General features: G+C 40.5%; 1 protein-coding gene across 2 annotated transcripts in view; it reads left to right on the plus strand.

Annotated features, from left to right (window-relative positions):
• The window catches only part of KATNBL1 (katanin regulatory subunit B1 like 1), a 67,404-nt gene that overhangs the window by 13,629 nt on the left and 25,996 nt on the right, over positions 1-27,779 (plus strand). The window contains exon 2 of one of the 2 annotated variants that reach the window (XM_021940395.2): positions 15,226-15,405. The exons of the other annotated variant lie outside the window; for it this stretch is intronic. The gene's annotated coding sequence lies outside the window, so the exon portion shown is untranslated. The remainder of the gene's footprint in view (positions 1-15,225; positions 15,406-27,779) is intronic. 2 annotated transcript variants of the gene reach the window in all.

Below are 27,779 nucleotides of genomic sequence, written 5' to 3' on the forward strand. Positions count from 1 at the left end.
TCTTTGTAGGAATAAACCTAACAAGTGTAGTAGACAATACAGGTAACCTGATGGGGTACCCTTTTGCTGGACAGTACACGAGTAGCACTGCCTGTATTTGTCTCTGTTTCTCTTTACTCTTCTTCCAGTGTTCACCTCTTCCCCAGAATCCATGCCCCATTTAATTGACACATTCTTTCAAAATAGTAACCTTCAATCAGATTAAATGGGATTAAATGAGTGCAAAACAAAACTAGCAAGGTCAACAGAATGTATCGTTGCTGTACCCATATAATAGTTTCTCATACTTTATGAAAAGTACAGTGTAACATTCCATTTACCTTGTTACTTTTTGACTGCAAGTCTTTGCTGCCCTTGCCGGTCCCCCTTCCCAATTCTTGACTAAATATACCTAAAAAAGGAATATCACATTTATGGAACTGTGTAATCTTTCTTTGAATCTGGTTTAACATTAAACTATGGGGTTTTTGTTGTTGTTGTTGTTGTTCTTTGTGATAAGTACCACCTGCCATACACTGGGTCACATGATCTGCTTAGTGCAAAGTATTTTTTGGGAACACTTTTATAGTAGTTATGGAAATAAATTTTACACATTGATTAAAATGTAGAGAAACACTCATTGAGATTACTCAGCAAGTCCTGCTGGACTAGAGGCTGTTACTTTCTGTAAAATGACTCTCTAAATATCTTTGCTTCAAACCACTATCTACTATTTCATAGTTTAAGAGCAGTTTTTTTTGTTTGTTTGTTTGTTTTCCCGGAACTCTTAGATAAATCCTCAGGGATATCTCAGTGCTTGACATGTTGTATCATAATTGCTTGTTTGACTCTTTCTCCCACTAGAAACTGTGGGATGATGGTGAGAATTTCACAGCAGGAAAGGTTGGGAAGTTTAAGGGTCTGAACAGGAGTTAGGTAGGAAAGTACTACATGCTATGATGTAGCTGTATATACCACCAAAAATTCTTAGAATGGTTTAGGTCACTGAATTTTATAATTTTACAATTATTTCATATTCCTTTACATAAGTTAAGAATTTGTATGTTGCAAGGCTTAAGAAGTTTTAATTTATCAGTTCCTATTAGCATATTGTCCTCTTTTTGTGTCAAGAAAGGAAACTCGGCTGGGTGCGGTGACTCACACCTATAATCCCAGCACTTTGGGAGGCCGAGGTGGCGAGTGGATTACCTGAGGTCAGGAGTTTGAGACCATCCTGGCTAACATGGTGAAACACTGTCTCTACTAAAAATAAAAAAATTAGGTGGGTGTGGTGGCATGTGCCTGTGATCCCAGCTACTAGAGAAGCTGAGGCAGGAAAATCTCTTGAACCTGGGAGGTAGAGGTTGCAGTGAGCCGAGATCATGCCACTGCACTCCAGCCTGGGCAACAGAGCGAGACTCCATCTCAACAACAACAAAAAAAACCTCATTCTTTTATTTAAAATGTAATATTTTTTACTGTTAAAAATTGATAAAAGCCAAAGACAACAATTCAATCTTAACCTTATAGAAAAATAAACAGAAAAAAGGAATGTAATACCACTATTTAGAAATAACCCTTATCCTTTCATGCTTTTCTCTGTGCTACATATGCACATACAGAAACATACAACAAATTTAGGAACTGATATTAAAGTTTGCTGATACCACGAATCATGTTTCTTACACCAAAGGCAACTTGCCTCATAGGTGATGTTTGTGTATAACTTGATAATAGCTAACATTTACAGAGCGATTTACAGACATTATGGTAAGTGGATTATTTAATCCTCACAGGGTTATTCTGAAAATAGGAGGTTAGGTAACTTGCCTAAGATGGTACATAACTAATAAATGGTTAAAACAGGACTAAAACCCAGGTAGTCTGACTCTAGGACTTACATTTCTCTGTCACACTATACTGCCTAGTCTTTTCAGTTTAAACATGTAAGAAAAATACAACTTCACATTAAATTTTTCAAAAGCAAACTAAAACATGACATTGTTCATCGTTTGTCAAATTTTCAAAGGTAAAAAACGTTGACAAGACAGAATCTTGCGTTATCATGGATGCAAATGGTGGTTCTCCACCTCTAGTAGCAGGAGTCTAAGTTGGAAAAACCTTTGTAGAGAGCAGCAGTTTATCTCTGCCACATTTGCCAAGCTTCTTAGTTCCCAATGTAGTGAAGACAGCAATTGGAAATAGGAATTTAAAATACATTGTTTCCATGAAATTAATTGTATAGCTTTAGGTAGTCTGGACAAAGGCAAATGCCTGAAAAACTGTATATCAAATATGGTGTAGGTTAGACAGCTAAACATAAATGAAGTAAAACTATAACAGTGTAGGATTTTGTACTGATAATGTATCAAGTTCTTGAGCCACTTTAAATAAGCCCAAACTAGAAATTATAGATGATGCATTGTACATCATGTTTAGATTCCTTTCTTTCTTTCTTTTTGAGACGGAGTCGCGTTCTGTCACCCAGGGTGGAGTGCAGTGGTGCAATCTCGGCTCACTGCAGCCTCTTCCTCCAGGGTTCAAGTGATTCTCCTGCATCAGCCTCCCGAGTATCTGGGACTATAGGTACCTGCCACCATGCCTGGCAGGTTTTTGTATTTTTAATAGAGACTGGGTTTTGCCATGTTGGCCAGGTTGGTCTTGAACTCCTGACCTCAAGTGATCCGCCCACCTCAGCCTCCTAAGTGCTGGGATTAACAGGCATGAGCCACCATGCCCAGCCATTTTTAAATTATTTTATTTTATTTTTGAGACAGAGTCTCGCTCTATCGCTCAGGCTGGAGAGCAGTCACGCAGTCTCTACTCACTGCAGCCTCCACGTCCTGGGTTCATGCGATTCTCCTGCCTCAGCCTCCCAAGCTGCTGGGATTACAGGTGGGTGCCACCATGCCCGGCTAATTTTTGTATTTTTAGTAGAGACGGGGTTTCGCCATGTTGGCCGGGCTGGTCTTGAACTCCTGACCTCAGGTGAGCCATCCCACTTGGTCTCCTGAAGTGCTGGGATTGCAGGTGTGAGCCACCACACCTGGCTGATTTTTAGTTTTTAAATTGATATGTTTAAGATACATGTGTAACATCTTTTTTTAATGAATCTTTTTATTTTCTTTTTTCTTTGAAGCCAGAATGTGCTTACCCCTTTCCACTTTTTATTATTTTGAGACACATTTTAGATAAGCATGCACACATAGTTTAAAAAAATCAGATACACATTGATTTCTCATATAGCAAGTAAGGTAAAGATTTATAAATCAAATGTTCATAAATCACAAAGTTACTTTTAGGACCCTAAATTTATTTCCATTTATTATCAGTTTCCATGTTGCCATGACTATTTTGTATATTCCACAAAATAGAATTGCTTTTGAGGAATGCAGTGTGGTTTGGAGAATTCCCAATACTAGTCATTTGATAGTTAAAATTAAAAAAAAAATTATTCGTGGGTTTTCTTTTGTTTTTTTGGGGGGCGGGAGTGGGTTTGAGATGACGTCTCGCTCTGTCGCCCATCCTGGAGTGCAGTCATGGGATCTTGGCTCACTGCAACCTCTGCCTCCCAGGTTCAAGCAGTTCTGCCTCAGCCTCCTGAGTAGCTAGGATTATAGGATACAAGTGCAATTTTGCTACATTGATATATTGCATGTGGTGAAGTCAGGAGGTTCAGTACATCAGTCATTAGAGCAACACACATTTTACCCATCAAGCAAGCTTTCATCATCCACCTTCCTCCCACCCCTACTTCTCTGACTCTCCATTCTCTATTATTCCACACTGCTTTCATATGTACATATTATTTTAAGTGAGGACATGCAGTATTTGTCTTTGTGTCTGAGTTGTTTTACTTGAGATAATGGCCTCCAGTTCCATCTATGTTGCTACGAAAGACATTATTTCATTCTTTTTTAAGGCTGAATAGTATTCCATATTGTATATATACCATATTTTCTTTATCCAGTCCTCTGTTGATAGACATGGGTTGATTCTATATCTTTCCTATTATAAACTGTGCTGCAATAAACATATGAGTACAGGTGTCTTTTGGATATAATGATTTATTTTCCTTTGGGTAGATACCCAGTAGTGGGATTGCAGAATCACATAGTGGTTCTATTTTTAGTTCTTTGAGAAATCTCCATGTTGTTTTCCATAGAGATTGTACTAATTTACATTCCCACCAATAGTGTATGAGTTTGTTTTCTCCATGTCCTTCTCATCTGTTACTTTTTGTCTTTTTAATAGTAGCCATTCTGATTGGTGTAAGATGATATTTCATTGTAGTTTTAATTTGCATTTCTGTGATTAGTGATATTGAACATTTGTTCACATGCTTCTTGGCCATTTGTCTTCTTTTGAAGAATGTCTATTCATGTCCTCACCCTGTTTTTTAATGGGATTATCTGGGGTTTTTTGTTCAGTTGTCTGAGTGTCTGAGATCCTTATAAATTCTGGATATCGATCCACTGTCAGATGTATAGTTTGTAGATACTGTCTGTTCAGTTTGTTGATTCTTTGGTTATGCAGAGCCTTTCCCTTCCCAACCTAAGATATATTCTGGGATGCTTCATTGCTTCTTAAATTTAGATGAACTGCTTCTGCGTTTTTAGTAACCTGTATCTATTCCTCTTTTATAGCATTCATTATTCATATTCATTGACTTCCTTGTCATTCGTCCCCACTAGATTGTAAGCTTCTTAGAAATAAGAATGTACTTCTTATTCATCTCTTGACACATAGTAGTGCTGAATCAGTACATGCTGGATTGAATTCATATACTTCCTTTTAATTGTTTGAGAAATGAACCCTAAAATACCAGTACTGAAACATACAAAGGTAACATTAGATTTTCTCTTTTGAACAAAATTTGTGTGTGATATTAATAAGAGATAATAAAATATTTTTGTTTACTTTTTGAGTAAATTTCAGGGAACAAAGGAGAGGGAAGAGACAGATTTAGTTAGCTTTGTGCCATCTTTATTAAGTCTTATTGTTTAGGAAACTGGCTCCTCTCGATCAAAGAGTAAACGGGTTTTTTTTTTTTCATTTTTTTCATTTCATTCATTTTAAATGAATGACTATTTTATAGTGACCTCTGATCATATTTTGTGATACCAGGTTTTTTAAACCTTTGATACTTGACAGACTTTCCAAAAGCAAAATTACAAGTTCTAAGATCAGTCTTTTTGCCTCAGACTTTTTTGGATATTGGGTTCCCTGAAGTCCAAGAGAGACTTATTAGGCTTATTTGGTGTTAGATTTATAAAAGGAGGCATTATCAAATGTGAGGTGGTGTTTAACTTTCTTTGGATTATACTTATATAGATGTGGTATTAGTATGTGTTCCAGGGCCGGGTGCAGTGGCTCACGCCTGTAATCCCAGCCCTTTGGGAGGCTGAGGTGGGCGCATCACCTGAGGTTGGGACTTTGAGACCAGCCTGGCCAGCATGGCAAAACCCCATCTCTACTAAAAATATAAAATTAGCTGGCCATGGTGGCACATGCCTGTAATCCCACCAGAGGCTGAGGCAGGAGAATCGCTTGAATCCAGGAGGCAGAGGTTGTGGTGAGCCGCGATCACACCACTGCACTCCAGCCTGGCAACAGAGCAAGACTCTGTCTCAAAAAAAAAAAAAAAAAGATGTGTTCCAAGTTGTATGAAATTCCTAAAATTCTGATGTCTTAATTATTATTAATATGTCAGTTATGAATTCTATTTTACATTTTTGTATGCCACAAAAGTAACCAAATGTCCTTGTCAATTGTGCCTGTCCTGAGATTTTTGTCGTCCACAATTGTTTTGCTTTGATTCTTTCCAAAAAGCAGCTGACAGTCAGCTATAATCCAGGGCTTACTTCTTTGGGGAGTTCATGAAAAGGACTCTTGAATGCAGACCTCTGATAACTTTGGAAATTGTGCCATGAGACTAGAGAGAAAAGTTCCAGGACTAACCAAAAGGCTGATGTGTTCATAAAAATTACTAACCCAGTATGAAGCAGAGCAGGAGCTGATTGCATGGACAGAACTAATGGAGAACTGAAATGATTTTGTACAGCTTTTTGTTTGAAATACTGCTGATACTTTATGTTTTGTTTTTCAGAGTCTGGAAAACTTTTTTTCTTCCCCCTTTTTGAGACAGAGTCTCACTCTGTTGCCCAGCCTGGAGTACAGTGGCACAGTCTTGACTCACTGCGACCTCCACCTCCCAGGTTCAAGCAGTTCTCATGCCTCAGCCTCCCAAGTAGCTGGGATTACAGGCATGTGCCATTATGCCTGGCTAATTTTTGTATTTTTAGTACAGATGGGTTTTCACCATGTTGGCCAGGCTGATCTCGAACTCCTGGACTCAACTATCTGTCCGCCTCAGCCTCCCAAAGTGCTGGGATTACAGGTGTGAGCCACCGCACCCAGCTCATTTGAGCTATTTATAGCCTTTCAGAGCTGAGTACACAGAATTTGAGGTCAGTTTCTCCAGAATTCATAAATTATTTGTGAAAACTCTTTTTTTTTTTTTTTTACATGGCATCTCGCTCTGTCACCCAGGCTGGAAGGCAGTGGCGTGATCTTGGGCCACTGCATCCTCCACTTCCCAGGTTCAAACGATTCTCCTGCCCCAACCTACTGAGCAGCTGGGATTACAGGCACCTGCCACCACACCTGGCTAATTTTTGTATTTTTAGTAGATACGGGGTTTCATCATGTTGGCCAGGCTGGTCTCAAACTCCTGACTTCAAGTGATCCACCTACCTTGGCCTCCCAAAGTGCTGGGATTACAGGCGTGAGCCACCATGCCTGGCCTGTTTGTGAATATTCTTTAATTTGTGGCAATGTGGTTTGCATAAGTTCAGTAAGAATCTGTGTTCTTTTATAATGGGACACCGATGGAGGAACTGGTTATTTTTCCAGGACTTTGACTGAAATGGCCTTGTGATAGGTTCCAACCCTTTTAGAAGAGCCTATGTGGACAATGATTTTTGCTGTACTTTGTATGGGTAATCAGGCCAAGTATAGTTGAACTGAAGCTTATTTTACAGGTGGCTTGGTTCTGCTGTGATTTATCTTTGGTGGAAGTGGGGGACTGGAGAGAGAAATACTGTATTTCAGAGGAAAACTATAGTATTAGATTAGCCTTTGATTCCTGGGTAGCCATGTTGTTATGGGATCTCTGGGGTGTCGATTATTCTGGCCAGAACCTCTGTGGCTGCAGTGCCTTTGCCAAAGTTCTTGTCCTATTGTCCAGGAAGAATGAGGTACACAGGCAAGTGAAGGGTGAAGAATAATTGTATTTAGTGTTAGAACAGCTCAGAGGAGTGGGTAGCTCCTCTCTGTAGGCAGGTCGTCCAGTTGAGTGTTCAGCTCTTAGCAGAGAGGAGGCCCTGGAGAGAGTGGCTCCTCTCTGCAGTTGAGTCATTCTGACGTCTCCGCGGGTCTCTGAAGCACTCAGCAGATAGGGCAGCTTCTCTCTTCCGCTTGGTCGTCTCTGCAGCATTCAGCGGAGCGCGTACTCCTCTCTGCAGCTGGTGGTCCCATCTTCTCCAGCTATCAGCAGAGAGGATACTCCACTCTGCAGCTGGTCATCCTCTCCTGTCATCTCTCTGCCATCTTTATCCTCTGGCGTCCCCTGCCCTGCTGTGACTGAGCCCAGGGCTTTTGTGGACCTCAGAGGGGAGGAACTACATGCCAGTTGGTCTGTGGGCTGCCATGGGTGGGCCCGGAAGAGGCACCATGAGTCCCCATTCTAGTCCTCGGGACTGGCAGCCCAGCCCCTTTCCTTCAGGTCCTCCCTGGCCTGAGGGTGGGGCCTTACTGGGGATCCCGCCCCCTTCCACCCAGGACTCTTGTCTGTCTCCCGCTGCCATTCATGGCCCTGGGGCTTGGCCTCAACCCTGCTCTCAGATTAGAGCAGGTGCTGGGAGTGGAGAGAGGCCAGGCAGTGGGAGCAGACACCCCTGAGCCTGCAGGGATGGGGAGGGGGATCCTTCCTGGGACGCCCAAGGGTGTAGACTGCAGAGGCGCCCTGGTCCTATGCCTGGGAGGACAGCCGCAGCTGCACAGGGGAGCTCCTACCTCGCCAGTTTGGAAGAGGCAGGGCTCCCACCTGTCCCCAGCTAATGCCTGCTTCCTACAGAAGGAAGCCCAGGTCTGCAGCCATGGGTGCGGTGGCTGCAGCTGCACCGCGGAAGGCAGATCCTGCCTGTTCCTGGCTCCCCAAAGAGTACAGGGAGGCTGGGATCCACAGCTGCAGTGTGGGCGGCTGTAGCCCACCTGGGCGGGGCTCCTGCTTGCTCAGTAAAGCAGGAGACCTGGGTCTGCAACTACAGCGGCATGGGGACCTCCTGTCCCAACTCAGAAGGGACGGGGCTCCCACTGGCTCCATGGAGTATGCAGCCCCAACCTCTCTTCCCTGCTGCAACTGGTATGATGTCAGCAGCCACTGTCATCAATGTGGTCACTCATGGTATATAGTTGCCCACAGTGCCGCTCCTCAGCATGAAGCAGCCAGAAGGATCAATGACCAGACTTCCCATGATTGAGGGACTGATAAGTAGAAAGGAGGGTGCTGAAACGGATGTTTATGGTTTCTTTCAATAAACATAGAAATTGACCCTCCCAGTCTTAAAACTTTGAGAAAGTAACTCTTGTCTTTTATGAATTCCTTTCTCAGGAAACCAACCGTCAGACCTCTCGGACAGTATCATGGAACTAAAACTTACCAGATCATAGCATCTGGACAGTGAGACACCAGGCCATTTATCTGTCATGATTGCCCAAGTGGCCACCTGCTTCCTGTTGACCAACTCTTCTTTCTTACCCCTTCCTAATTCCTGTTTTCCTGCATGCAGTTACATTTCTTCCCTGCTATATAAACTCCTCATTTTAGTTGGTCAGGGAGATGGATTTGAGACTGATCTTCCATTTCCTCAGCTGCAGCACCTGATTAAAGCCTTCTTCCCTGCATTGTGTCTGATTGACTTTCTGTGTGCCAAGCATCAGGACCTAGATAAAACCCCTGGTGTTCTGGTAACAGTACTTTGAGTGTGATGATTCATTCGTTCACTTAAGGTTATATCTATAGGTATACATTTATATTAACTAATAATCATTGATTTAAAATTTACATTGCAAACATAAATATATAAAATGCAGTTGCTGCCCAAGAGAAGTTTTGCAGTCTATTTGGCAAGAGGATACACACCTGGATTAGTTAGTGCCCAGTCATATCTTACCTTTAGGCCTTCAATTATTTGTAGATTGTTAAAAGTCTTAAACTGTGCAGTATTCACTAAGTACAAAAAGAGATAGTGAAGGAAGAAATCAACGAAGACAGGGATCAAGAAGTCCTTCAAAGGCCGGCACAGTCGCTCCTGCCTGTAATCCCAGTACTTTGGGAGGCCAAGGCAGGCAGATCTCTTGAACCCAGGAGTTTGAGACCAGCCTAGGCAACATGATGAAACCCCGTCTCTACAAAAAATACAAAAATTAGCTGGGCAGGATGGCAGGCACCTGTAGTCCCAGCTACTTGGGAGGGTGAGGGGGCAGGATCTCTTGACCTTGGGAAGTCAAGGCTGCAGTGAACTGTGATCATACCATGGCACTCCAGCCTAGGCACAGAGCAAGACCCTGTCTCAAAGAAGTGTTTCAAAGAGGAAGATTTGAACTCAATCATCAAGAGAGGCTACGATGGAGTAGAAAGGAAGGAAGAAGTTGTTTCAGAGAAAAGAAACACTTTGTTTTAATAAAAATGAAAGAGCTAGTTAAGCGGGAAAGCTGGGAATTTGAACATGGATCTGTTTGACCTAATCTTTTTAGCTGCACGAGCGTTTAAAAATTTGGATGAGTCTTTAACTTTTTACCCAGACTGTAAGTTGTGATACCTACCTGCGTAGTAAGTAGAAGCTTTCCAGAGAGCTGGGAGGGGCAGAAGGAGCCTGGAGGCCTTTGCAAATTAAGTTTTAACTCCCATCAGCCTGACAGCACAGCATTACCCCACATCATTGCATACGAAGGGCATCCCCAGTCCGCAGGGTCAGACCCAGCCCACACAGCTGGGAGCAAACAAAACCGGTAGGGCTGGCCTTGGTAGTCACCAGTCAAAACAAAAATTCCAGATACTTTGAGGAATGTTTCTGGCAACTCCAGGATTGAAGAGTAACCAGTTTCCTGGAGACAAAAGAATGGATGTGGGCCAAGAGGCGCCATATTTCTCAGCTCTGTCAAGCAAATGCCAAGTGTCCAAGGAGTCTGAGTCTAGTGAAAAGCCATGGATAGCTTGTGCTCTCTGCCCCAATTTCTTTTAAGTCAGATTATTGAGGTATCCTTTCCATGAGCTTTGGCAGTTGTGTAATCACCACCACAATCAAAATACAGAACATGTCCCTCTCCTCAAAGAGTTTACTCTTATCCTTTTGTAGTCAACTTCCTTCCTGTCTCTGGCAATCACTGATATTTTTCTTACCCATATTTATTTTTTAGAATGTCATGAAAATGAAGTTGTGTAATATGTAGCCTTTTGAATCTGGCTTCTTTCACTTAGTATTAATGCATTTGAGACTTACCCAGGTTGTCATGTTTATTAGTAGTTCTTTCTTTTTTATTGCTGAGTAGTTAGTCATTTCTGTAGAAAAAAATGCATTGAATAGGCGAGGTATTGGCTCAAGCCTGTAATCCCAGCACTTTGGGAGGCCGGGCCAGGTAGGATCATGAGGTCAGGAGGTCGGGGCCATCCTGGCTAACCACCCGGTGAAACCTCGTCTCTACTAAAAATACAAAAACTAGCCAGAAGTGGCCGGGTGCCTGTAGTCCAGCTACTGGGGGAGGCTGAGGCAGGAGAATGGGCGTGAACCTGGGAGGCTTGCAGTGAGCTGAGATCGGCCACTGCACTCAGCCTGGAAGTGACAGAACAAGACTCAAATCTCAAAAAGAAGAAAAAGAAAAAAAATCATGAATAAATCAGTCTAGGACAGTAAACATTTACCTCAGGTGGGGTGAACACACATCCCAATATTCCTGGGACTGATCTGATTTATGCCTATTGTCCCAGCATAATTTTTAATAATAACTCCTTTTACTCTCAGAAGTGTCCTAGTTTGGATGATAAATTCTATGGTCACTCTAAACAAGGGCATACCAAGATGTGATTATATTTCACTTGCTTTACAATGCTGTCAAATTTGCCTTCTAGAACACCATAATTGTATATATTTATATATCTTATAAATATTATTGGTGATAATAGCAGTAATAACTTACATGTAATCTCATTTTGATTTTCACAACAATATTCTCATTTTGCATTTGAGAAAACAGATTTAGAATAGAATAAATGACCTGCCAAAAATCATGAGCTAGAAAGTGATAAAAACTGCATCCTCTGTTATATATTCAGCCCTTAATCTCTCATATTAATTGGGAGGCATTACCATGTATTGTTTAAGAATATAGGCAATAGAGACTGGGTTCCAGTGCAGACTCTTACTTTTTTTCGTTGTTTAATCTCAGGCAAATTACTTAATCATTTTATGCCTTTATTTTCTTACCTATAGAAGATAATATGTCTACAGTGCCTACACCTGGCATATGGTAAATTTTTGATAAAGTCTCGCTGTTATTTTTAATGATACCGTTAACACCATCATAGTGGAATCTTTCCTTGGCAAAACGCTTTCTCCTCCCCATCCCCATATATATATGTGTGTATATATGTGTATATATATATGCTGGCATGTTTTGTGTTTTCTCCCTTCTATTTTAAAAAATTAATTGTTAATCTTTAATAGTAATGTCTCTAATTATGAAGACCTTCAGTATTTAAGAGGTGAAAGAGTAATACGATCTGAAGAGAAATGAGAGTATGTCTTTGATATTTAGATAAATAGTTTAGTCTTGATGTAGCAAAAAAAATTCCAAAAACTATGTGTCTTGGAAAGCTACATTTTTCCAATTTTATGTGTATCTGCTAAAATAAAAATAAGATAGGATGATGGCTAAGTTTGGGAATCATGGAGTAAAATTGTGCCAACTTCTTAGGGCCTTTTTAATGTACTTAAATTCCAGGAAATAGTTTAACGTGCAGCATATCCAAATGTACTTGAACAGAATAAAGCATCTGTTAAAATCTATAGCACTACTTGGGAAATTCTGTAGTAGTGTTTTACCATGAACACTATAGGTATTGATTGTATAGGTTGATTTGCAAGGACCAGGAGAAGACTGGTGGCAGGAAAATCAAATAATTGTTACGGTGATTTAGGCTTGAAGTTACGGGGCTGTAGTTCTGACAGTGGAAAAAGGAAGATCTGAATGGATCTGTGAAATATTTTGAAGGAAGGTTTTTTGTTTGCTTTGCTTTGCTTTGGTTTTTTTTGGAGACAGGTCTCACTATGTTGCCTAGGCTGGTATCAAACTCCTGGGCTCAAGTGACCCTCCCGCCTTGGCCTCCCAAAGTGCTGGGATTACAGGTGTGAGCCACTGTGCCCTGCCTAAAGGAAAATTTGAGAAGACTTAGTGATTTGTTAGGAGGAGAAAGAAGTCAAAACAACTCCCGTGTTTCCAGTCTGAGAGAAGTTTGCCAGTCATTTCAATTGTGATAGCTAGGCAGGGCAGCAAGTTGGCTTGACATTGAAGAAATTTGTTTTAGATGTGTTTACTGGGACCTAGCAGTGGCTGACCCAGGAGCCAAATACAAAGAAATTAAGGAAGACCTGGGTCAAGAGAAATAACTGAAGCCATGAAAGCATATTTCATCAATTTTAGTAGAGAGAGGAGCTGCTGGAGGAAAAGGAACCAAAAAAATGGTAAGGGAACAAGGAGACCTAGGACAACCGTGTCAGATGAACAGAAAGGGTCAGGGAAGGGCCATGAAGTGACAAAAGAGCTAAATGGTGATGAAGAATGAGCAATATCTTTAGAGTTGGCTTGTCTGACTTTGATGAGCATCATCAGTGCTATAAAGGCTCCTATATAGGTTTAATTCAAGATGCATTTTTTTTTTTAGATGAGAGAGCAAAATAAAAGCAAGTTTACAAAGAGTTAAAGAGAAAATGGAAGCTAAAAAGCACTCATTGTAGAAATTTGGCAGGAAAGGGAAGCAGAGAAAGAGTATAGGAGTTGATCAGGGAAATCTGATCATGTTTGAAAGCAGAATGGGGGAATAAGTTCAAAGGGAGAAATCAAAGATTTTTAAAAAGGGTTTGTGGGAGCAAAATCCAAATTGAGGTGAGAAAGCAAGACCTGAGAAAGTTAGATGAAGTTGTCCTAATCTTGGAAAAGTTAAAATAGATTCTTCTTATGAAATATTACCTCCATGTATTGGCATTTCCATCTTTTTTGCTTATTTACTATAAGGAAGTTATGCGATTAAGCCATGTTTTATAAGACAGTGATCTCATTAAGTTAAAATATTTATTTCTTCAGATTATAAAAATAATCCATGTTTGTTGTAGAAAATAGAAAAACATATTAAGTGATGGTGGGGGGGGAACACCCATAATCCCACCAGCAATAAATAATTTCTGTTAATGTTTTGATAGACCTTTTTTGAATGGATAGATCTTACCTATATGTCTTTTGAAAAACCTGGATCATACTATGCATTTAGTTTTCTATTCTGCTTTTTAAAATACTGTTGCTAGCCAGGTGAGATGTTGTGTGCCTATAGTCGTGGCTATTCTGGAGGCTGAAGTGGGAGAATCTCTTGAACCCGGGAGTTCGAGGTCAGCCTGGGCAACATATGAGATTTTCTCTGTTAAAAAACAAGCAAAAAAAATACCACTGCTGTGGTTTCAGTGTGCGCTCCAGAGTTCATGTGTTGGAAACTCAATCCCCATGCAACAGTATTGAGAGGTGGGACCTTTAAGAGGTGACTGGGTCATGAGGGCTCTGTCATGAATGGTGCAGGTTAATTATTGTGAAAGTGGGTTTGTTATAAAAGTAACTTTGGCCCTTTTGCTTTCTGTTTTGCCCACTTATCCTTCTACCTTCCACCATGGGATGATAAAGCAAAAAGACCCTTGCTAGATATGGGCCCCTCAGTCTTGGACTTCCTAGCTTCCAGATATAAAATAAACCTCTGTTCTTTACAAATTACCCAGTCTCAGCTATTCTGTTGTAGTAGCACAAAATGAGTTAAGACAACCATTATTTTCAGACTTTCCTCCACTTCACAAAACAGCCTTTGAAAACAGTGTTTTTAATATTCCATTGTAAGCACCAGTCCCACTGAGATCAGCCTTGGCTTTCTTAGATCCGTTCTTATCACCTTCTTTTTTTAACCTGATCTGTATTGCGTTATGAAACATAAGAACTACAGATAATACGGTTATTGAAATGCTGCACATATTGAGAGTCTGGCCACTGAATTTAGGAGGAAGGAATCAGTACATATAGGCCCTAAAGATTATCCCAGAAAAATCTAATGTTTACCTTCTCTTCCTCTCTCCTTCACTGAAATCCTTTTTTTTTTTTTTTTTTTTTTTTTTGAGACAAAGTCTCGCTGTGTCGCGCAGGCTGGAGTACAGTGGCACGATCTCGGCTCACTGCAAGCTCCGCCTCCCAGGTTCACGCCATTCTCCTGCCTCAGCCTCCCGAGTAGCTGGGACTACAGGTGCCCGCCACCGCGCCCGGCTAATTTTTGTATTTTCAGTAGAGACGGAGTTTCACCGTGTTAGCCAGGATGGTCTCTATCTCCTGACCTCATGATCTGCCCGCCTTGGCCTCCCAAAATGCTGGGATTACAGGCGTGAGCCACCATGCCCAGCCTACTGAAATTCTTGAAGAAAAAAGTTCATGTTCACTCTTGCCTTCCATTGTTTACATGGTAGCCGCCTCATGGGAAAACTTTTGATAAGGCCCCATGAATCTCCTGGTGGGCCTTAGAAAAAAGAGGAAAGGGTTACCCGTGTTAGATGAAGGAAGGATGGTGGATATCTTATAGCTTATGTTCACCTGTCCACGTGTTGTTATCTCCTCAGAAAAATTAGTACTGTCATCTTATTTGGCTTGAATCTGCTATTTAAAGTTTGGTTATTCAGGATTGAAAATGTTTAGTCTAGTTGAGAACAAATTGAATTCAATTAATGAAAATAGAAATGTGGTTGAATGGCATGGATTCTACGTCCTGTGATCTGCTATTAACTGTCTTTGGGTTAGTTACTTGACATCTCTGGGTTAAAAAAAAAATAGGCTAAAGCTTTTATGTTCTAAAACCCTTTTATTTCTTATTTATGTATTGTATTATAGTGGTTATAAACTGTTTTCAACTTCAAGATTCTTGAGAGATAACTACACATACCCTTTGCCATAGTGGGAATGACTGTGTAGTAGTAACTGGAGGAGAAAGTTTCTTTGTACACAACCATGCTTTGATTTTTCAAGAGGAGGAATGAAATTGCCTTGTGAAATTACAGAGTTAAATACAATGTAAGTGATAAATATATTGTAGTATATTAATGGAAAAAGAAAGCTTAACTTGATCTTGAGCTGTAACTTAAGGTGTTACAAACAAAAGTCCAGATGTGTTCCGTTCCTGTATGATGAGTTTTTCTCATTATTTTAAGTAGATATGGAGTATGTGAACACTTTGAGCTGTTTAAATCTTTTTTTTTTTTTTTTTTTTCGAGACGGAGTTTCGCTCTTGTCACCCGGCCTGGAGTACAGTGGCTCACTGCAACCTCTGCCTCCCGGGTTCAAGTGATTCTCCTGCCTCAGCCTCCCAAGTAGCTGGGATTACAGGAGTGTGCCACCATGCTCATCTAATTTTGTATTTTCAGTAGAGAGGGGATTTCACCATGTTGGTCAGGCTGGTCTCAAACTCCTCACCTCAAATGATCCACCCGCCTCGGCTGCCCAAAGGGCTGGGATTACAGGCATGAGCCACCGCTCCCAGCCTAGAGCTGTTTAATCTTTTGGCAGCCATTGTAGTAGATTATATAAAAAGATCCCTTTTCATTTTTCTGGTAGGTGATAGCTACTACAATTTATCCCTCCAATTCCTACTACATGCTTCTGTTTTTCTACCTTCTCAAGACAATACCCTAAGGGGTATTAGCAAACACTGTGTTGTCTTTAAGAAAATATGCACTATATCCAGTGTTCAGGGTAGTTATATATAGTTAGTGTATTGGCCCCTTCTCAATCTTTTATTCTCTTAATGCCTTATTTCTTTTGTTCCTTTTTTTTTCATTAAAAGGCTATCATTTCCGGTTTCTATAATCAATGTCTTCAACCCCTAATACCATTTGAGATTCTTCACTTTTTTGTGTATTATCAAATAGCATTTCAAAAGCACATAGAGGCCTGAACCATTGCTTTAAACTAGTTTCAGTTGCATTGTCAAATGCTCTTGGTGGAAAAGGGATAATCCTATATTGTTGCCCCAACAAAGGTGCTATCAAACACATAAGACATGAAACAAAATGGAATTTGTAGTGTATAATTCCTTTGCAGTGAGACTTTACCATTACAGTTATGATTTCCTTCACTCTTTTTAAAACTTCATTGAAATATAATTTATATACCATAAAATTCACCTGTTTTAAATGTACATACCAAAATGTACAATTTACTGATTGTACGTATATTGTAAGTGTACACAGAAATGTGCAGTTGGCAACCCCAGTATAATTTTAGAACATTTCCATCCCAAAAAGAAACCTTGTGCCTATATATATACAATTATTCCCACTCCCATCCTAGTCTAAGACAACCACGAATCTACTTTCTATCTCTATAAATTTTATTTTTATAGACATTTTCATTTAAATTGAATCATTTAATATGTGGTCTTTTATGTTTGGCTTCTTTTACTTAACATAGTATTCAAACATATGGTATATGTAATGGTACTTCTTTTTTTTTTTTTGAGACAAAGTTTCACTCTTCTTACCCAGGCTGGAGTGCAGTGGCGCGATCTGGGCTCACTGCTGCAGCCTCCCAGGTTCAAGTGATTATCCTGCCTCAGCCTCCCAAGTAGCTGGGATTACGGGTGCCTGCCACTAGGCCCAGCTTATTTTTTTTCTATTTTTAGTTGAGACGGGGTTTCACCATGTTGGCCAGACTGGTTTCCAACTCCTGACCTGAGGTGACCTGCCCACCTCTGCCTCCCAAAGTGCTGGGATTACAGGCATGAGCCACTATGCCTGGCCACTTCATTCCTTTTTTTTTTTGAGACGGAGTCTTGCTCTGTCACCCAGGCTGGAGTGCAGTGGCTCTATCTTGGCTCACTGCAAGCTCCGCCTCCTGGGTTCACACCATTCTCCTGCCTCAGCCTCCCGAGTAGCTGGGACTACAGGTGCCCGCCACCACGCCTGGCTAATTTTTTTTGTATTTTTAGTAGAGACAGGGTTTCACCGTGTTCAGCAGGATGGTTTCTAACTCCTGACCTTGTGATTCGCCCGCCTGGGCCTCCCAAAGTGCTGGGATTACAGGCATGAGCCACTGCGCCCGGCCCTTCATTCCTTTTTGTTGCTGAGTAATATTCCGTACAGATATACCACATTTCTTTTATTCATTCAGCAGTTGATGGACATTCTGGTTGTTTTGTGCTTTTTTATTGTGAATAATGTTATAATATTTGCATACATATCTTTGTTGGGACATATGTTTTTGTTTCTTTTGCATTTTTATGTAGGAGTTGCTGGGTCATATGATAAATCTGTATTTAATATTTTAAGAAACTGCCATGTTATTTTCCAAAGTTTGAATGTATTCTTACATTCCTGTAGTAATGCCTGAGGGATCCAGTTCTTCCACATCTTTCTCAACATTGTTATTGTCTGTCTTTTTTAGTATAGCGATTAATGGTTATGAAGCATTATCTCATTGTCTGTGCAACAGGTTTGCAAGTAGTTTTGACTTGCGTTTTGTATTGACCAATGGTGTCAAGTCCTTCATTCTTAAAAAGTTTTAGAAAACTATTTTAGCCTATGAAGAAGTAAAAATGTCTCCCATATGAAACAGGGTAGACTATCCATAATTGTACATTATCATCTAGAGGAAGAATTAATTTTATAGTTTCTTTAAAAACACATACAGGTTGAGTATTCCAAATCTGAAAATCCAAATCTGAAATGGTACCAACTCTGAGGCTTTTTGAGCACTGAAATTTTTTGAGCACTCAAAGGGAATGCTTATTGAAGCATTTAGGATTTGGGATTTGGGGTGTATAACCAGTAAGTATATAATGGACATATTTCAAAATCTGAAAAAATCAAAAATCCAAAACAGTTCTGGTTCCAAGCATTTCAGGATTTCAGGTAAGGGATACTTAACCTGTATGTACATATATATTATATATGCATGTGTGTGTGTGTGTGTGTTGCTTATTTTATATTTGTATTATTTTTATTATAATCGAATCTTAGTATGTTGCCCTGGCTGGTCTTGAACTCCTGCACTCAAGCAATCCTCCTGCCTTGTCAGCCTACCAAGTGCTGGGATTAGAGGTGTGAGTCACCACACCTCGCCTGCTTTTTAAAAGTTAATATTTGTGGCCAGGTGGGGTGGATCACTTGGGGTCAGGAGTTCAAGACCAGCCTAGCTAACATGGTGAAACCCCATCTTGACTAAAAATAGGAAAATTAGCCAGTTGTAATGGCGGGCACCTATAGTCCCATTGAGGCAGGAGAATCGCTTGAATGCGGAAGGCAGAGGTTGCAGTAAGCCAAGATCGCACCACTGCGCTCCAACCTGGACGACAAAGCGAATTAAGAAAAAAAAAAGTTAATATTTGCGTGATGCTTTTTTTTCCCTTCTTTTTACTTTCTATATGCCTATATCATTATTTTTGAAGTGAGTTTCCTATGGACAACATATAGTTAGATCATGTTTCTGAATTTACTCTGATAATCTCTGGCTTTTAATTAACTGAATGACTTTTAGACCATTTACATATAATGCAGTTATTGGTATGTCAGAGCTTAAGGCTATCATTTTATTTTTTGTTTTCTGTTCTCTCTGTTCTTTGGTTCCCCTGGTTTTATTTATTGATTTGTTATTTTGTTTTGTTTCCCTTTCTCCAGGTTATGTAAACATGTTTCTCATTCCATTTTGATTTCCCTGTAGTGTTTTTGAGTATAATTCTTGATACAGCTTTTTCAGTGATGGTTCTAGTTATTACATTACACATACATATCACAGTCTACTGATGTGGTCATTTTACCAATTTGAGTGGAATGTAGAAATCTTACCTCTTTTTATGTCCCTTTAACCTCCACCACTTATCCTATAAAAGTCTCAATTAGTTTCTTAATTAGTTACCTGTATTTTGAACAAAATCAGATAGTGTTATAGTTTTTACTTCAACAATTAAACATAATTTGGAAAACTCAAGAATGAAAGTCTGTTGCGTTTTCCTATATTTTTGCTCACCATTTTCTGTCTCCCTGGTGTTCCTAGATTCCTTCTTTCATCATTTTGTTTGTTTGTGTGTTTGTTCGTTTGTTTTGTTTGGCTAGAGAGAACTTCCTGTAGTCATTCTTTTAGGGTAGATCTGCTGGTAAAAAATTCCCTTAATTTTCTTTCATCTGAGATTGTCATAGTTTTCTCTTCATTCCTGAAGGATATTTTTTCTGCAGATAGGATTCTGGGTTGACACTTCTTTTCTTATAGTACTTGAAAAATATGCCATTCCTTCTAACTCTTCCCCAGTGGTCTCTATCTCCTCTCTAATGAACACCAGGTATTATGAATTAATTTCATTTTTGTGGATACTTCTTTCCTTACCCTTCTAATGTGTTCTGATGTGTACTGGTTTTCCTGTACTTCTGGTGCACAGCCTTCATCTTGGGACGTTCTTTCATAATCATCCTGGGAAATCCCTTCCATATATCCTATTGGATTTCCCTTTCTATCTTTCTATATTTTGGTTTATCCTTCTCTTATTGCTTACTGTGAAGAAATTTTGGGGAACTCTGCATATCTGAAGATACCTTTCTCCTACCCTCACACTTGATACTTTGGCTGGATATAAAATTTAAGGTTGCCTGAGAATTTTGAAGTCTTTACTCTCAGTCATTTTTACATGACCAAATTTGGGTTTTAGGATTTATTTTTTATTTGTTTGTATATTTTCACCTTATCTAGCTTCCCTACTACTCTGAAATTTAGCAGTAATCTACCTTGTAGGTCTATTTTCATCCACTGTGATACCCTTTCCATCTAGAAATTTATGTCCTTCAACCTTGTACACTTTTCTTAAATTATCTCTTTGTTTGATTTCTCCTTTACTCTCTTGTACTCTTTCTAAAATTCTCTTTATTTGGATGTTAGTCCCTCTAAGCCAGTCTTCTGATTTTTTTTGTTTTTCTTCCTATGTTCTGGGAGATAGCTTCAGGTTTCTCTTCCAACTTCTCTTGAGTTTTTTGCTATCTTTATTATGTCCCATTTTTAATTTTTTTTTTTTTTTTTAAGACGGAGTCTTGCTCTGTCACCCAGGCTGTAGTGCAGTGGTGCGATCTCGGCTCACTGCAAGCTCCGCCTTCCGGGTTCATGCCATTTTCCTGCCTCAGCCTCCGGAGTAACTGGGACTACAGGCACCGGCCACCACGCCTGGCTAGTTTTTTGTATTTTTGTTAGAGACGGGGTTTCACCGTGTTCGCCAGGATGGTCTCAATCTCCTGACCTCGTGATCTGCCCGCCTCGGCCTCCCAAAGTGCTGAGATTACTGGCGTGAGCCACCACGCCCAGCCTATTTTTAATTTTTAAGAGTATTTTTGTTAGGATTTTTTGGTCTCATTTTTGTTTTATAGATGCAGTTTATTCTTTCAAAGATTTTTTGAAAGTTAGATTTATCAGAGTACAATTTACATACAATAAAAATTCACCCTTTTTAGTGTATAGCTCTATTAGTTTTGATAATTAGGTAACCACCACCTTAGTTGACATATAGTTCTTTGGAAACAGACCACCATTGATGTTAGTATTTTAGAGGGTGTGTGTGTGTATATGTGTGTGTGTGTGTGTGTGTGTGTGTGTGTGTGTGTTTTCCTATAAGACTGGTCAGAGTTCCTAAGAAAGTATCCTCTGCACTCTTCTCGGGAGTATATAAGCCTGGTTGAAAGCCTCTGTGAGGCAAGGAGTAGAAAGAAGGTTAGTGATCTCAACATTTAGTATATAAACTTTCACTTGATCCCCCTTTTTAGAATATGTTCCTAGGCTGGGTGTAGTGGCTCACACCTGTCATCCCAACACTTGGGTAGGCCAAGGTGGGTGGATCACTTGAGGTCAGGAGTTTGAGACTAGCCTGACCAATATGGTGAAACCCCATCTCCACTAAAAATACAGGAATTAGCCGGGCATGGTGACGGGAGCCCGTAATCCCAGGTACTCAGGAGGCTGAGGCAGGAGAATCGCTTGAGCCTGGGAGGCAGAGGTTGCGGTGAGCTGAGATTGTGTCACTGGACTTCAGCCTGGGCAATAGAGTAAGATTCCATCTCAAAAAAAGAAAAAAAAAATGTTCCTCCCAGGGACTCGGTTTTATGTTTTCTAGACAATAAAACTTGTTTTTTTACTGGAATGAGGAAGAGGATCTAGTGAGCCAACTGTGTTCTAAATGGCTATTCAATCTATCTACTTGTTCTTAGGGTTACCTTTATCTCTACTTATTTTATTTATTTGTTTATTTTTTATTATTATACTTTAAGTTCCAGGGTACATGTACACAACGTGCAGGTTTGTTACATAGGTATACATGTGCCATGTTGGTTTGCTGCACCCATCAACTTGTCATTTACATTAGGTATTTCTCCTAATGCTATCCCTCCCCCGCCCCCACCCCATGACAGGCCAAGGTGTGTGATGTTCCCTGCCCTGTGTCCAAGTGTTCTCATTGTTCAATTCCCACCAATGAGTGAGACCATGCGGTGTTTGATTTTCTGTCCTCGCGATAGTTTGCTGAGAATGATCATTTCCAGCTTCGTTCATGTCCCTGCAAAGGACATGAACTTATCATTTTTTATGGCTGCATAGTATTCCATGGTGTATACGTGCCACATTTTCTTAATCCAGTCTATCATTGATGGACATTTGGGTTGGTTCCAAGTTTTTGCTATTGTGAATAGTGCTGTAATAAACATACATGTGCATGTGTCTTTACAGTAGCATGATTTATAATCCTTTGGGTATATACCCAGTAATGGGATCACTGGGTCAAATGGTATTTCTACTTATAGATCCTTGAGGAATCGCCACACTGTCTTCCACAATGGTTGAACTAATTTACACTCCCACCAGCAACGTAAAAGCATTCCTCTTTCTCCACATCCTCTCCAGCATCTGTTTCCTGACTTTTTAACGATCACCATTCTAACTGGTGTGAGATGGTCTCATAGTGGTTTTGATTTGCATTTCTCTGATGACCAGTGATAATGAGCATTTTTTCATGTCTCTGTTGGCTGCATAAATGTCTTCTTTTGAGAAGTGTCTATTCATTTCCTTTGCCCACGTTTTGATTGGGTTGTTTTTTTCTTGACAATTTAAGTTCTTTGTAGATTCTGGGTATTCACCCTTTGCTAGATGGGTAGATAGCAAAAACTTTCTCCCATTCTGTAGGTTGCCCGTTCACTCTGATGGTAGTTTATTTTGCTGCACAGAAGCTCTTTAGTTTAATTAGATCCCATTTGTCTATTTTGGCTTTTGTTGCCATTGCTTTTGGTGTTTTAGTCATGAAGTCCTTGCCCATGTCTATGTCCTGAATGGTATTGCCTAGGTTTTCTTCTAGAGTTTTTATGCTTTTACATCTAAGTCTTTAATCCATCTTGAATTAATTTTTGTATAAGGCGTAAGGAAGGGATCCAGTTTCAGCTTTCTACTTATGGCTAGCCAGTTTTCCCAGCACCATTTATTAAATAGGGTATCCTTTCCCCATTGCTTGTTGTCAGGTTTGTCAAAGATCAGATGGTTGTAGATGTGTGGTGTTATTTCTGAGGCCTCTGTTCTGTTCCATTGGTCTATATATCTGTTTTGGTACCAGTACCATGCTGTTTTGGTTACTGTAGCCTTGTAGTGTAGTTTGAAGTCAGGTAGTGTGATGCCTCCAGCTTTGTTCTTTTTGCTTAGGATTGTCTTGGCAATGCAGGCTCTTTTTTGGTTCCATATGAACTTTAAAATAGTTTTTTTCCAATTCTGTGAAGAAAGTCATTGGTGGCTTGATGGGGATGCCATTGAATCTATAAATTACCTTGGGCAGTATGGCCATTTTCACGATATTGATTCTTCCTATTCATGAGCATGGAATGTTCTTCCATTTGTTTGTGTCCTCTTTTATTTCGTTGAGCAGTGGTTTGTAGTTCTCCTTGAAGAGATCCTTCACATCCCTTGTAAGTTGGATTCCTAGGTATTTTATTCTCTTTGTAGCAATTGTGAATGGGAGTTCACTCATGATTCAGCTCTGTTGGTGTATAGGAATGCTTGTGATTTTTGCACATTGATTTTGTACCCTGAGACTTTGCTGAAGTTGCTTATCAGCTTAAGGAAATTTTGGGCTGAGGCAACGGGGTTTTCTAAATATACAATCATGTCATCTGCAAACAGGGACAATTTGACTTCCTCTTTTCCTAATTGAATACCCTTTATTGCCTGATTGCCCTGGCCAGAACTTCCAACACTATGTTGAATAGGAGTGGTGAGAGAGGGCATCTCTGTCTTGTGTCAGTTTTCAAAGGGAATGCTTCCAGTTTTTGCCCATTCAGTATGATATTGGCTGTGGGATTGTCATAAATAGGTCTTATTATTTTGAGATATGTTCCATCAATACCTAGTTTATTGAGACTTTTTAGCATGAAGGCATGTTGAATTTTGTTGACGGCCTTTTCTGCATCTATTGAGATAATCATGTGTTTTTTGTTGTTGTTTCTGTTTATGTGATGGATTACGTTTATTGATTTGCCTATGTTGAACCAGCCTTGCATCCGAGGGATGAAGTAGACTTGATCATGGTGGATAAGCTTTTTGATGTGCTGCTGAATTCGGTTTGCCAGTATTTTATTGAGGATTTTCGCATTGATCTTCATCAGGGATATTGGTGTAAAATTCTCTTTTTTTGTTGTGTCTCTGCCAGGCTTTGGTATCAGAATGATGCTGGCCTCATAAAATGAGTTAGGGAGGATTCCCTCTTTTTCTATTGATTGGAATAGTTTCAGAAGGAATGGTACCAGCTCCTCTTTGTATTTCTGGTAGAATTTGGCTGTGAATCCGTCTGGTCCTGGACATTTTTTGGTTGGTAGGTTATTAATTATTGCCTCAATTTCAGAGCCTGTTATTGGTCTATTCAGCAATTCAGCTTCTTCCTGGTTTAGTCTTGTGAGGGTGTATGTGTCCAGGAATTTATCCATTTCTTCTAGATTTTCTAGTTTATTTACATAGAGGTGTTTATAGTATTCTCTGATGGCAGTTTGTATTTCTGTGGGATCGGTGGTGATATCCCCTTTGTCATTTTTTCCTGCGTCTAGTTGATTCTTCTCTCTTTTCTTCTTTATTGGTCTTGCTAGCGGTCTATCAATTTTGTTGATCTTTTCAAAAAACCAGCTCCTGGATTCATTGGTTTTTTGTTTTTTGTTTTTTGTTTTTTTTTTGAAGGGTTTTTTGTGTCTCTATCTCCTTCAGTTCTGCTCTGATCTTAGTTAGTTGTTGCCTTCTGCTAGCTTTTGAATTTGTTTACTCTTGCTTCTCTAGTTCTTTTGATTGTGGTGTTAGGGTGTTGATTTTAGATCTTTCCTGCTTTCTCTTGTGGACATTTAGTGCTATAAATTTCCCTCTACACACCACCTTAAATGTGTCCCAGAGATTCTGGTATGTTGTGTCTTTGTTCTCATTGGTTTCAAAGAACATCTTTATTTCTGCCTTCATTTCATTATTTACCCAGTAGTCAATCAGGAGCAGGTTGTTCAGTTTCCATGTAGTTGTATGGTTTTGAGTGAACTTCTTTTTTTTTTTTTTTGAGACGGAGTCTCGCTCTGTAGCCCAGGCTGGAGTGCAGTGGCCGGATCTCAGCTCACTGCAAGCTCCGCCTCCCGGGTTCACGCCATTCTCCGGCCTCAGCCTCCCGAGTAGCTGGGACTACAGGCGCCCGCCATCTCGCCCGGCTATTTTTTGTATTTCTTAGTAGAGACGGGGTTTCACTGTGTTCGCCAGGATGGTCTCGATCTCCTGACCTCGTGATCCGCCCGTCTCGGCCTCCCAAAGTGCTGGGATTACAGGCTTGAGCCACCGCGCCCGGCCTTGAGTGAACTTCTTAATCCTGAGTTCTAATTTGGTTGCACTGTGATCTGACAGGCAGTTTGTTGTGATTTCTGTTCTTTTTACATTTGCTGAGGAGTGCTTTACTTCCACTTATGTGGTCAGTTTTAGAATAAGTGTAATGTGATGCTGAGAAGAATGTATGTTCTGTTGGATTGGGGAGGAGAGTTCTGTAGATGTCTATTCGGTCAGCTTGGTGCAGAGCTGAGTTCAAATCCTGCATATCCTTGTTAACCTTCTGTCTCATTGATCTGTCTAATATTGACAGTGGGTGTTAAACTCTCCCATTGTTATTGGGTGGGAGTCTAAGTCTCTTTGTAGGTCTCCAAGAACTTGCTTTATGAATCTGGGTGCTCCTGTATTAGGTGCATATATATTTGGGATAGTTAGCTCTTCTTGTTGAATTGATTCCTTTACCGTTATATAATGGCCTTCTTTGTCTCTTTCGATCTTTGTTGGTTTAAAGTCTGTTTTATCAGTAACAGGATTGCAAACCCTGCTTTTTTTTTTTTCCTTTCCATTTATTTGGTAGATCTTCCTCCATCCCTTTATTTTGAGCCTATGTGTGTCTTTGCACATAAGATGGGTCTCCTGAATACAGCACACCGATAGGTCTTGACTCTTTCTCCAATTTGCCAGTCTGTATCTTAATTGGGGCATTTAGCCCATTTACGTTTAAGGTTTATACTGTTATGTATGAATTTGATCCTGTCATTGTGATGCTAGCTGGTTATTTCACCTGTTAATGGATGCAGTTTCTTCCTAGCATCGATGGTCTTTGCATTTTGGCATGTCTTTGCAGTGGCTGGTACTGATTGTTCCTATCCATGTTTAGTGCTTCCTTCAGGAGCTCTTGTAAGGCAAGCTTCGTGGTGACAAAATCTCTGAGCATTTATTTGCTTGTCTGTAAAGAATTTTATTTCTCCTTCACTTATGAAGCTTAGTTTGGCTGGATATGAAATTCTGGGTTGAAAATTCTTTTCTTTCAGAATGTTGAATGTTGGCCCCCACTCTCTTCTGGCTTGTAGGGTTTCTGCCAAGAGATGTGCTGTTAGTCTAATGTGCTTCCCTTTGTGGGTAACCTGACCTTTCTTCGTGGCTGCCCTTAACATTTTTCCCTTCATTTCGACCTTGGTGAATCTGACAATTAAGTGTCTTGGGGTTGCTCTTCTTGAGGAGTATCTTTGTGGTGTTCTCTGTATTTCCTGAATTTGAATGTTGGCCTGCCTTGCTAGGTTGGGGAAGTTCTCCTGGATAATACCCTGCAGAGTGTTTTCTAACTTGGTTTCATTCTCCCTGTCACTTTCAGGTACACCAATCAAACGTAGATTTGGTCTTTTCACGTAGTCCCATATTTCTTGGAGGCTTTGTTCATTTCTTTTCACTCTTTTTTCTCTAATCTTGTCTTGCTTTATTTCATTAATTTGATCTTCAGTCACTGATATCGTTCCTTCTGCTTGATTGAATCAGCTATTGAAACTTGTGTATGCTTCATGAAGTTCTCCTACTGTGGTTTTTAGCTCCATCATGTAATTTAAGCTCTTCTCTACACTGGTTATTCTAGTTAACCATTTGTCTAACCTTTTTGCAAGGTTTTTGGCTTCCTTGCGGTGGTTGAGAACATGCTCCTTTACTTGGAAAAGTTTATTACCGACATTCTGAAGCCTACTTCTGTCAACCTGTCAAACTGATTCTCCATCCAGTTTTGTTCCCTTGCTGGTGAGGAGTTGTGTTCCTTTTGTGGAGAAGAGGCATTCTGGTTTTTGGAATTTTCAGCCTTTCTGTTCTGGTTTCTCCCCATCTTTGTAGTTTTATCTACCTTTGGTCTTTGATGTTGGTGACTTACGGATGGGGTTTTGGTGTGCATGTCCTTTTTGTTGATGATGATGCTATTCCTCTCTGTTTGTTAGTTTTCCTTCTGACAGATAGGCCCTCAGCCGCAGGTCTGTTGCAGTTTGCTGGAGGTCCACTGCACACCCTGTTTGCCTGGGTATCACCAGCGGTGGCTGCAGAACAGTAAATATTGCTGCCTGATCCTTCCTCTGGAAGCTTCGTCCCAGAGGGGTACCCGCCTGTATGAGGTGTCTATCGGCCCCTACTAGGAGGTGTCTCCCAATTAGGCTACACAGGGATCGGGGACCCACTTGAGGAGGCAGTCTGTCTGTTCTCAGATCTCAAACATCGTGCTCGGAGAACCAGTGTTCTTTTCAGAGCTATCAGACTGGGAAGTTTAAGTCTGCAGAAGTTTCTGCTGCCTTTTGTTCAGCTGTGCCCTGCCCCCAGAGGTGGAGTCTGTAGAGGTTAGCAAGCCTTGCAGAGCTGCGGTGGGCTCTGCCCAGTTTGAGCTTCCTGGGCCACTTTGTTTACCTACTCAAGCCTCAGCAATGGCAGATGCCTCTCCATCCGCCAGGCTGCTGCTTCACAGGTCTATCTCAGACGGCTGCACTGACAGTAAGCAAGGCTCCGTGGGCATGGGATCCGCCAAGCCAGGCGTGGGATAGAATCTCCTGTTCTGCCGTTTGCTAAGACCATTGGAAAAGCACAGTATTTGGGCAGGAGTG

This window comes from Papio anubis, chromosome 7 (genome assembly GCF_008728515.1).
Source record: "Papio anubis isolate 15944 chromosome 7, Panubis1.0, whole genome shotgun sequence".
Classification (NCBI taxonomy): domain Eukaryota; kingdom Metazoa; phylum Chordata; class Mammalia; order Primates; family Cercopithecidae; genus Papio; species Papio anubis.